This window comes from Lithobates pipiens, unplaced genomic scaffold (genome assembly GCF_037356315.1).
Source record: "Lithobates pipiens isolate NorthernLeopardFrog02 unplaced genomic scaffold, aLitPip1_a1.2 Scaffold_18, whole genome shotgun sequence".
Lineage (NCBI taxonomy): Eukaryota > Metazoa > Chordata > Amphibia > Anura > Ranidae > Lithobates > Lithobates pipiens.
This window is the reverse complement of record NW_027507758.1, coordinates 455,980,336-455,992,952: the sequence shown is the minus strand read 5'-3', so window position 1 is coordinate 455,992,952 and position 12,617 is coordinate 455,980,336. Positions and strand designations below refer to the sequence as shown.

The 12,617-nt window shown below is 40.2% G+C and overlaps 1 long non-coding RNA gene across 2 annotated transcripts in view; it reads left to right on the top strand.

Moving 5' to 3' along the window:
• The first annotated feature begins 716 nt into the window (after window positions 1-716).
• Window positions 717-12,617, top strand: part of LOC143990207 (uncharacterized) — a 54,633-nt gene continuing 42,732 nt past the window's right edge. Inside the window, exon 1 of one of the 2 annotated variants that reach the window (XR_013277216.1) lies at window positions 717-799. This is a non-coding gene — a long non-coding RNA (uncharacterized LOC143990207). Of the gene's footprint in view, window positions 807-12,617 lie in introns of both variants that reach the window. The other variant, XR_013277214.1, reaches the window with a different exon arrangement.

The following is a 12,617-nucleotide window of genomic DNA, read 5'->3' as shown; positions in this document are numbered from 1 at the left end:
GGGGGACATGCATGGAAAATAAAAAAAACAGCATTTTGGCTTGTACATGATTGGATGATAAAATCAGCAGAGCTTCCCCTTATTTCACATCTTCCCCTCAGATCTACACTGACTTTACTTCCAAGTGCACTTGGATTTGCCTTTAGTAAATCAACCCCGTTTTTTTCCAAAATTGACGCTCTTCTTTTGTTTATAGCGCAAAAAATAAAAACCGCAGAGGTGATCAAATACCACCAAAATAATGCTCTATTTGTGGGGAAAAAAAGCACATACATTTTGTTTGAGTACAACATTGCATGACTGTGCAATTGTCAGTTAAAGTGACTCTGTGCCGTATCACAAAAAAAATGGCCTGGCCAGGAAGAGGGTAAATTCTTCTGGGGCTGAAGTGGTTAAGCAGTTTCCAATGACTGCTCTGTGTCTTTCATCTGCTTCATGAGTTGCTCACCACGGTGCACACATAAAAGGGATAAGCACTCACCAGGTGGTGTTGACCACTTATCTATAAGTTGGCCAAAATGTATGTTTTAACTGGATCTACTCTATCTTTACTTGTTTTTCTTCCTCCAATGTGCATGCTCTCCTTTCAGCAGTAACTCAGGAGAAATAAGGGGCTAAAGTTTTGCTAAAGCATTACGTATTATGGAAAAAAAAATGTTTTTTTTTTATATGTACTGTATTTCACAATTTTTTCATCATTTTCTGCATCTCTTACAGCTTCCCGTGGACCATGCCATAACATGTTTTGATCTGATTACTAGTAATTACTGATGACTCCATTGGAAGCCCCTATAACAAGGTACAAGGTGTGTTGTCATTCTATAGCAGGAAGCTCCTGAACTAGACAATTTATGTCAGGAATCAGGATCACTAAGCATTATTTAAGAATTAACTCTAGGTAGATATGTATGCAGCTATAAAATCATTAACCACTTAAGGACCAACCTCGTTTTGGAATTTAGGTGTATACATGATTAAAACATTTTTTTTTTGCTAGAAAATTACTTAGAACCCCCAAACATTATATATTGGTTTTTTTTCTAACACTCTAGAGAATAAAATGGCGGTCATTTCAATACTTATTTTCACACCGTATTTGCGCAGCGGTCTTACAAGCACACTTTTTTTGGAAGAAAAAAAAAAGTCAGCAGTAAATTTAGTAAATTTTTTTGTTCTATTGTGAAAGATAATGTTACGCCGAGTAAATTGGTAGCCAACATGTCACACTTCAAAATTGTGCCCGCTCGTGGAATGGCGTCAAACTTTTACCCTCAAAAATCTCCATAGGCGACATTTTAAAAATTTTGCAGGTTGCATGTTTTGCGTTACAGAGGAGATCTAGGGCTAGAATTATTTCTCTCGCTCTACCGATCGTGGCGATACTTCACGTATCTGTGGTTTGACCACCGTTTTCATATACGGGCACTACTCGCATATGTGTTCGCTTCTGCGCGTGAGCTCGTCGGGACAGGGTGCTTTAAATTTTTTTTTTTTTTTATCTATTTTACTTTATTTTATTTATTTTTTCACTGTTTTAAAAAAACAAAATCACTTTTATTCCTATTACAAGGAATGTAAACATGTAGAAAAAAGCATGGCAGGTCCTCTTAAATATGAGATCTGGGGTCAAAAAGTCCTCAGATCTCATATTTGGACTAAAATGCAAAAAAAAAATTGTCATTTGAAAAATTGACAACAGAAAAATGTTTCTTTAAGAGGTATGGGCGGAAGTGACGTTTTGACGTTGCTTCCGCCCTCCTATGGTATGGAGATGGGTGGGGGCCATCTTAGCCTCACTCGTCTCCATACCCAGGACATGACAGGTCCCGATCGCCTCCACCGCTACCAACGGCTCCGGTAAGCGGCCGAGGGCACGGGAGAGCGGCGGGAGGGGGGTGGCACCTCTCCTGTCTCCGATAACAGTGATTGAATCTGCCGCGGAGACCACCATTATCGTAAACACGACCGCCTCCTGTAAAGATGGATAACTTGTTTGTGGCAGCAGCTGTTGCTGTTACCGAGATATCCCTCTTCAAAGTGCCGACGTATATATAGAGGTGGCGGTCGGAAAGTGGTTAATAAATAACACAATGTACTTTTTAAATGCAAGCAGTGTAATTACCTAAATTTGACCTGGCTATATTAACCTCTTACAGCTCCTTTACAGCAGAGCTGGAATGTGAGAGGAAGAAGCAGCACCAGAAACCAAGCGGTTCATGTATGGAGAAGTAGCACACTGATAGGAAGAGAATAGAGAGTTGAGCTCATCACTTTGCTGCTTCTCTTTTCATTGTCCAGTCTTAGGTTGGAGTGGGTCTAGGATGAATTGGGTTACATCATGCTAGTGAACAGATTAAGGAAATCTGATGTAAAAAAAAATAAAAAGTTCAAGATCAAATCTGAATTTTGCAGAAGCAGCTGGCTTTGTTATTTTTATCTGTGAAAGGGTTATTGCAGACTACATTAGAATATTAAAGCCCATGTGATATTTTAGGGACTGGGTTTACATGTACAAGTACTTGAAGTCTACCTTGGATAGTAACCTTTATCTTTATGAAACCTTTGTTATTTTGTACTAGTTTGTATAGTTAATTCTGCAAAAATAAGCATGATCATGAAGCTTTTTTACAGATAATTTTTTTTATGGTATCAAGCTGTAAACCAGTACTGATTATCCTTTGTTTTAAACGCATTCAATGCTATACTGTGCATTATAGAGGGTTTCTTGTAGGCAGCAGGGTGTTTGTGAGTGCTTATGCTTCATAACCCTATTTGTTAAAAGAAAGGAGAAAACACTGCAAATGTATATCAGAAGCACATTTTCATTACAATATGCATATCACAGACAAGCACATAAATAACTTCTGCACAGGGAATACAAACATTCAAACTATTAACTAGAAAATATAACATAAAATGTCTGACTGAAGATTTCTACTATCAGGAGAGGAAGTTGGCAAGAATGAAAGTCTGCAGAGAGCCATTAAAATGTGGATGTAATATTTCTTTAGATTGTGATCCAGACAGGAGCAAAACTCATCTCAGGATTCTAAATAATGACTTTGCATAGTCATTTTTTGTTTTTAATTGTGTGCGTAGCTTGCATAGTTGTGCATTATCAAAGATAAGTGTAAATAAACCACTGCCGTATTTTGTAGATTAGAAAATACAATGTATATCATATATACTGTTTTACCATACATAGTATCTCACAAAAGTGAGTACACACCTCACATTTTTGTAAGTATTTTATTATATTTTTTCATGTGACAACACTGAAGAAATTACACTTTGCTACAATGTAAAGTAGTGAGTGTACAGCTTGCATAAATCCCCATATACACTAGCAGATTTTCTGCTGATTTTTTCCTTCAGATTTACCAAAACCATATACTATGAGGTCAAACCTTAGGAGTTTCAATGTGTATGCAAACAGGCAGTCCCTTGCACTACAAGGTTTTGGTAAATCTGAAGACAAAAATCAGCAGAAAAGCTGATAGTGTATATGGGGCTTTACAGTGTAAGTTTGCTGTCCCCTCAAAATAACTCAACACACAGCCATTAAGGTCGTAACCACTGGCAACAAAAGTGAGTACACCCCTAAGTGAAAATGTCTAAATTGGGCCCAAAATGTCAATATTTTGTGTGGCCACAATTATTTTCCAGCACTGCCTTAACCCTATTGGGCATGGAGTTCACCAGAGCTTCACAGGTTGCCACTGGAGTCCTCTTCCACTCCTCCATGATGACATCACAGAGCTGGTGGATGCTGGAGACATTGTGCTCCTCCGCCTTCCATTTGTGGATGTCCCACAGATGATCAATAGGGTTTAGGTCTGGAGACATGCTTGGCCAGTCCATCGCCTTTACCCTCAGCTTCTTTATCAAGGCAGTGGTCGTCTTGGAGGTGTGTTTGGGGTTGTTATCATGTTGAAATGCTGCCCTGAGGCCCATTCTCCAAAGGGAGGTGATCATGCTCTGCTTCAGCATGTCACAGTTCATGTTGGCATTCATGGTTCCCTCAATTAACTGTAGCTCCCCAGTGCCAGCATCACTCATGCAGCCCCAGACCATGACACTCCCACCACTATGCTTGACTATAGGCAAGACAGACTTGTCTTTGTACTGCTCAACTGGTTTCCCCCAAACACGCTTGACACCATCTGAACTAAATAAGTTTATCTTGGTCTCATCAGACCACAGGACATGGTTCCAGTATGCTTGTCTTCACCAAACTGTGGGCTTTCTTGTGCATCATCTCTAGTAAAGGCTTCCTTCTGGGATAACAGCCATACAGACCAATTTGATGCAGTGCGCTGCATATGGTCTGAGCACTGATAGGCTGACCCCCCACCCCTTCAACCTCTGCTGCAATGCTGGCAGCACTCATAGGCTGAGCATGTGCATTCAACGTCTTTGGTTGACAATGGTGAGGCCTGTTCTGAGTGGAACCTGTCCTGGTAAACTGTTGTATGGTCTTGGCCACCATGCTGCAGCTCAGTTTCAGGGTCTTGTAAATCTTCTTATAGCCTAGGCCAACTTTATTTAGAGCAACAATTCATTTTTTTCATATCTTCAGAGAGTTCTTTGTCATGAGGTGCCACGTTGAACTTCCATTGATCAGTAAGAGAGAAAAGAGAGAGATCTATCTATCTATCTATAAAAGAGAGAGATCTATCTATCTATCTATCTATCTATCTATCTATCTATCTATCTATCTATCTATCTATCTATCTATCTATCTATCTATCTATCTATCTATCGATATATATATATATATATATATATATATATATATATATATATATATATATATATTTATATATATATATATATATATATATATATATATATATTCCAAATAAATTAATACATTAGAAGAAATTAATCAAAAAGACATCAATACAGATCATGCAATCATGATATATCTGTATAGATGTCGTATTGATGTCATTTTGATGATTTTTTTTAAATAAATAGTTTTGTACAGCAATCTCATTTGAATTATATATATATATATATATATATATATATATATATATATATATATATATATATGTTTGTGTGTGTGTGTGTGTGTGTGTGTGTGTGTGTGTGTGTGTGTGTGTGTGTGTGTGTGTGTGAAAAATGGCAGCACCAGACAAGTACAAGCACATGTGCATGTACATGCATATACTGCATATGATACTAATAACAATAATAACGTTAAAATATGCATTGATGAATATATTTTTTTCTACACTGAAAGTTATAGTCACAGTACAACCAGTATCTGATTATCCCTTTCATGACTAAGCCTATTTCTGACATTTGGTGTTTACAAGTTAAAATCCGTATTTTTTGCTAGAAAATTACTTAGAGCCCCCAAATATTATACATATTTTTTTTAGCAGAGAATCTAGAGAATGAAATGGCAATTGTTGCAATATTTTATGTCACACGATATTTGTGCAATGGTGTTTTAAACGCAACTTTTTGGGAAAAGGGACACATCCATTCATTTAAAAAAAAAATAAACAGTAAAATGAGCCCAATATTTTGTATAATGTGAATGATGATGTTACACCAAGTAAATAGATACCAAACATGTCGCACTTTATAATTGCACGCACTCGTGGAATGGTGACAAACTACGGTACTTAAAAATCTCCATAGGTGACGCTTTACATTTTTTTATGGTTTCCAGGTTGGAGTCACAGATGAGTTCTAGTACTAGAATTATTGCTCTCGCTCTGACTATCACGGCAATACCTCACATGTGTGATTTGAACACCATTTACATATTCGGGAGCGACTTCCGTATGCATTTTCTTTGCTGCGCGAGCTCACGGGGACGGGGGAGCTTTAAAAAAAATTTTGATGTGACGTCGCTTCCATGTTTACAATCAGAAGGCTAGAATTAAGCCATCCCTAGCCATCCAGTCTGTCCCTAACCACCAGAAGCAGTGGATTGTCGATCGGGTCTCCCGGTGGGCCGGTAGGCCCAGGAAGAGCAGCGGGATGTCCCCTCCTGCTCTGCCGGGATAACAGCCGGCTGCTTTTAGCCGCATCGGTTGTTGTCCCTGCATAGCAGATCGCCCGCTCTAAACAACGGTACCGGATGATACCTGCAGCTGCGGGTATCATCCAGGTATAACCCCCGAAAGTCGAGTATGCACATCTGAGTACGCTCGGCAGGAAGGGGATAATTATAAGGAAATTATCTTATATATCTTCCAAGAGGACCAAGGCTTTTCCTTATTAATACTCTTAAATACTGCTAATATCCCAGAACTATTCATGTGTTTTGGCCAAAATTAAATTTTTTATTAATGTACTGTAAATGAAGAACAATATGAATCCTTTTTGGATGTTTATTTCCTGCAATTACAAAGCCCCAAATATATTTTTATGTTGTGATTCAAGCATAGGTGTGTGTAGCCTATTGCATTAGGGTGTGCACCCCAAAGTTCAAACACATATGCGTGTGTGCCTGTGTATATATACAGATGGTGTCAGTAGAGCAGTGGAAAGTGTCCTTAGGGCAGACATTGGTGTCAGTAGGGCAGTGGATGGTGTCAGTAGTTATTATTTTTGGTACTTTATTTTTTACATTTGTATTTTTTAAATAATTTTTTTACATTTTTTTTAGAAGCCCCATTAGACAGCTTTGGTGAAATATCAGGGGTCTAAAAATGGGGAATCTGCGCCACACGTGGTGATTAGGCTGTGCCCAGGCATGTCTGGCACACCTTGTTTACACACCTAATGTATATACCGTATATACTCGAGTATAAGCCGAGATTTTCAGCCTCTTTTTTGAGGCTGAAAGTGCCCCCCTCGGCTTATACTCGAGTCACCGCTGTCTGACTGCCCGAACAGCGTGTCGAGCAGACAGACAGCGGCCATTCTACCTTTCAAAAGCCGCGCCTCCGGCTCCGCCTTCGCCTGTGATAGGCGGAACACTGAATTTCCCAGCAGCCTGTGTTCCGCCTATCACGGACATCGTATCATCCTCGTACTACGGACGAGGATGATACGATGTACGTGATAGGCGGAACACAGGCTGCTGGGAAATTCAGTGTTCCGACTATCACAGGCGAAGGCGGCGGCGCAGCTTTTGAATTTTACAATGGCCGCCGAGGCGCCGACGAAGAGGGCACGGGACGGAGGCAAGGCAAGGCACGGCACGGGACGGAGGCAAGGCAAGGCGGCGAGGCACGGAGGCAAGGAGGCAAGGCACGGGACGGAGGCTCGGGACAAAGGCTCGGGACACAGGTAGGCTGGACACACACACACACACACACACACACACACACACACACACACACACACACACGGATGGATACACACACACACAGGGATGGATGGATGGATGGAGACACACACACACAGGGATGGATGGATGGATGGATGGAGACACACACACACAGGGATGGATGGATGGATGGACACACAGGGATGGACGGACACACAGGGATGGACGGACACACAGGGATGGACGGACACACACACAGGGATGGACAGGCATGTCTTACCCTCGGCTTATACACGAGTCAATAAGTTTGCCAGTTTTTTTGGGGGTAAATTGGGGGCCTCGGCTTATATTCGGGTCGGCCTATACTCGAGTATATACGGTACATACTGCAGCTGCTGACTTTAATTATCTGGACACTTACCTTTCCAGGGACCCCGATGTGTTGGGTGCTGCCACCACCATCTCCACTAAGGGAAACCGTCAGTGAAGCCTTTCGTCTCCATGGCTGGTCCCCTACTTTATAATTGGTCCAGAGGCGGAGGAAGGAGGAGGGGGCAGAACTTCTGAGGGGTGGTGCTGTGGCCCAGTCTCCCAGAAGAGGGGACAGGGACCTGTCAAAAACAGGCCCCCATTCCCCCCTCCCCCCTGAAAGGTGCCAAATGTGGCACAGGAGGGAAGGAAGCAAATAAGCGGAAGTTCAACATTTGGGTGGAACTCCACTTTAAAAATGCTCCTTTCCCCTCCTATCACCTATGCTCCATGTACACTACAGCTCCTACACTTGAGTTTAGGAGCCTTTGGCATTTTTTTTCCAAAGCTCCTAAAATCAACTCCATAAAAGCCTATGGGTCCATGTACACATATAGGTTTATTTACTAAAGGAAAATCCAGTTTGCACTGCAAGCGCACTTGGAAGTAAAGTCACTGTAGAGCCGAGAGGAATATGCAAGGAAAATAAAAAACAGCATTTTAGCTTGCACATGATTGGATGATAAAATCAGCAGTGCTTCCACTTATTTCAGATCTACCCCTTAGGTTTAGAGTGACTGCACTTCCAAGTGCACTTCAAGTGCAAAGTGGATTTGCCTTTCGTAAATAACCCCCATGGGCTTTTACCAGAGTTAACGAGCTGCTGCAGTTAGGGGAGCGTCAACCTCCCTCAACCTTCCTCTCCTGAACTTGGAAGAATCACATTCAGGATGGGAATATCTTGACCATCGGCCGCTGGAAAACGCAAACTGTTGCAAAACCACAATAAAATTTTGGCACAATTTTGCCTTAATTTGCGGTGTTTTGTGTTTTCCCATGGCCGGCGGTCAAAGTAGGCTGTGTGTACATGAAGCCTAACCTATTTTCAGCCTGCCTGGTCACATGATCAGGCTCCCCTGCATCAGCTAACTCTGGCTACAAGGGAGATGAGGCAGCGTCGACAACAGATGGGCTATGGTAAGCCTATTGGTGTAGTCACCTCTCCCAGGCATTGCTAGCTGTTGTCGAGTGCTCTCTCCTTACCCTTGCAGCCAGCACTGACTGACACAGGGGAGATCATGTGACCGTATGAGAGCAAGTTGAAAATAGGTAAGTACTGTATATCGATCTTCCTGCCACATATTCATCAGAGGGGGAGAAAATATTTTTAATGTTATTCAGGTTTATCCTGGAATAAACCTAACTAGGGGTATTTTTCCCACTACTGTAACACTTGGAAGACGCAGCTGTAATCCTCAATTCAAAGCTTATTGCACCTTTAAAAACCGCCATCATGACTGTATGTATCTTTAGTATGGTACTCCTGTAGGATGGTTGAGTGAATAGATAGATAGATAGATAGATAGATAGATAGATAGATAGATAGATAGATAGATAGATAGATAGATAGAAACACACACATGCATACATTTGAACACACTATTTATTTCTAGTTATTGGTTTGTTTTTTTAGTTGATTGGCTATTTTTATAAGTATAGCTGCTCATTTTGTACCACTTTACATAACACCAGATTCCCATTCCCTGTATGGATCACTTTTTTCTTTGATATAACACTTGGCTCTTGCCATCGCCGTACTCTAATTTGTCCTTTGTCATCAGTCCTTGGAAACTGTGTGAACGCGTTAATGATCTTCCATCATCTGGCTATCTGTTTAAATCATTGTGTTTTGACAGCTCATCTACCTTCATCCTCCATCAGAGCCAAATAGGAAACCATATGTGAAAGCATCTGTGGTAACCTTCCCCTTATTTATGACAGTATTAAAGAAAGTGTCCAATGTCAGTTACTTTACAATAAGCAACATACTATAGAACCTAGAACGCTCACATTTCTAGGCATATTCCTCAGTGGTATCTTCATACCTACTGCTGCTTGCTTCATTATATACAGATGCACAGCAGTGCAGACAGTAATAGTCTTCCTTAATTAAATAAAGTTAAATGTTAATTAGTCAGGAAATTTGATTTATTTCCAGAATATGAAACTTTTTTTTCCCCTCTTCTTCACAGGCAAGATTATGTTTAAAGAACAGGTTGTATAATCATTTAAGAACTTTCCATATTTGAAGGCATTCGCAGAGGCTTGTGGTAGTATCTAATCGCCATAGAGAAATGATAGGTCTACAGATGTTTTCAAGATGTTACTCTGTCAGTAGCAGATTATCCCCTGTAGCAAAATCTCATTAAAGTGCAATTTACAGAGCTCTGCTGATGTTGCCATCAACCAAAATTAAACGCATTAATTTTTCAAAGTTCACACAAGTCCTTACATAAATGATGTAGCAGTTTGCTAGAACAATTTACAGAAGTGTTATTTGCAGAATTAACCTACATTAACAGAACAAATGTTTTAAGGGTATAGGAAAGGGGCTGGGCAGTGGAAATGCAGCTGTCTAAGTCTCTCATTAGGCGCTGGGCAAAAAAGAGGTGTCACAACTGTACTAAGCCTGCCTGCTGGGAAAAGCCTTGTGACAGGAATATCCGAATGTAGACAATCCCTCGAAAGAGTTAAGCCTGTAATAAAGCAATCACCAGTTGGGGGCACCTAGTGAGCCCTTAAATCCTGTTTTGAAACATCTGCAGTAAATGCCTTTTAAAGTATTCTCATTTAGGCAATGTGTTTATGTAGCTCATGGTGTGAATATTCTTCTTCAATAAATTGCTAACATTTTTAGTTCTTTATTGTTGTAGAAAGTCAGCACTTGATCCCTTAAATAAAGTACACTCAACGGCACTCACATTTTCCTCTGACCCAGGGCTATCAACACCCAATAAAGCAATTAGGTTTCATACTGGTGATATATTGGTGCTTGCATTTTATAGCATTCTCTCTGCGATTAAGGCAGCTCCGTGTTTGTATTTTTATTATGATTATATCCGCGTGAGCCATGCACAGTACAAAAGGGTTATTGTAAAGACTTACAATACAATACTAACAGGAAAAAAAGTTGTGCTGTCTGTGTATAGAAAATGCATTTTAATGATGCATTATGGAGCTGTAGTATTATATTTAGATACTGTCAAGTTCCTTGTTATCAAGTACTACTGGAATATTTGAAAACACTCGGAAATTTAATATAATTCAAAATTTAAAGCTGGAAAAATTGAGTCAGTGATGTTCGTAATATAGTTATTGCTTATGGTTGATGAATTGTATCGCACGGGTAACTCCACTTTCATGGGAAAAGAATAGCAAATAAAAAAATAACAATATAGCATATACAATTGTGACTCAAGTCATATTGTAATTGAATGTTATTAAAAATTACTTTTCCTTCTCAATTTGCAGCCGCTGTAATTTCCTGTAAAATGCAATGCAATATGGCTATCTGGACATGTTCTGTGCACAGAATGTGTACAGAACGACCCCCAGAAACACAATTTCTTGCTTGTGTGATTGACTCACTGATTTTCCCAGAAGTCTACATTAACCTCCCTAGCTGTAATCCCGAGTCTGGCTCGGGCTGCAATTTCAGTACCATGAGTGGTAACCCCAAGCCAGACTCGAGATCGCATCGCTGGATACAGGGAGAGGTTACTTACCTTGTCCCCTGGATCCTGCAATGTCCTCCCCACTGTGGGTGCGAGCTGTCCTCCGCTCGATTCACACAGTGCCCAAGTGCCACCGAGCTCCATTCCCTGCAACGTTACAACGCATGGGAGCGGAGATCGGCGCCAAATTCAAAAAAGTAAAAATACACAAAACACATACAGTACTGTAATCTTACAGATTACAGTACTGTATAAAAAAAGACATATCCCCTTTGTCCCTAGTGGTCTGTCCAGTGCCCTGCATGCACTTTTATAATATAAATACTGTTTTTTTCTACCTGGAATTTGGAGGTTGTCCATAGCAACCAAAAAATGTCCCTTTATGTCAAAAGTGATTTTAGACCAGCTAGAAAACAGCGATAATAAATTAGAATCACTTGCAGAATTGAGCGATAGCGATTTGTGGGGTGATCCATCATCAAACTCTAAATCTAATGACAGCGACAATTCTGCAAATGAGCAAATTTCAGTGTTTTTGGATTTGATTACATTATTGAATAATTTTTATTATTATTTATTATATTATAAACTTTATCATACCCAGGATGTCTACTAGACTCTTGTTTGAACAGATTTAAGAGAATTATTCCTAAGAATTGCAGGCCTACAATATAAAACGCCAAATTTCCATGCAAAATAATTGTACCGCTTTCAGCACCTAAAACCAGAAATAATCATACCGCCAGGGAGGTTAAGATACAAGTCAGAATTTTGGCATCCTGTCATTTTCCTCATTAGAGCCCTACAGCTGCAGCAGCTGGTTGATCATTATGCAACCACTCCCAATAGAATCACTCAGAACAGGGGCACAGGGTAAAAAAACTGTGATTTCTTCAGAATAACAAAAGGTAGGCATCTGCAAAAAAGTTTGTTAGAAATCCCTCCAATGTACATTGAACACTCAGAGGGGAATGTTTATTTCTCAACAAGAGTGGAGTTACGTTTTAAGTGGAACTCAAACCAACATTTTAGTTTCTGTTTTAGCTAGAGTGAAAGGGTTTAAATGTTTTCCAGGATTTTAATGCTGTTTGGGTCACTAAAAGTGGAGGGCCAATTTTGCCATTGGTGACACAGAGCACTGTAAATACATTTTCTCAGTAAAGTAGAAGAGAGTATGACCTTCTTGGCCACTGACACAAGACCAGAGGGAAAATCTTCCCAAAGGGAACATAAACGTGATCACAAAATTTGCAATCCAAAATATAAGTCTTCTTCTATAGCTTCTTTATTCTGTCCAAAACTTTCACCCCATCACTGTCATTAACCACTTCAGCTCCGGAAGAATTGCTGCTCAATGACCAGGCCGTTTTTTGCTATGCGGTACTGCAACGCTTTAA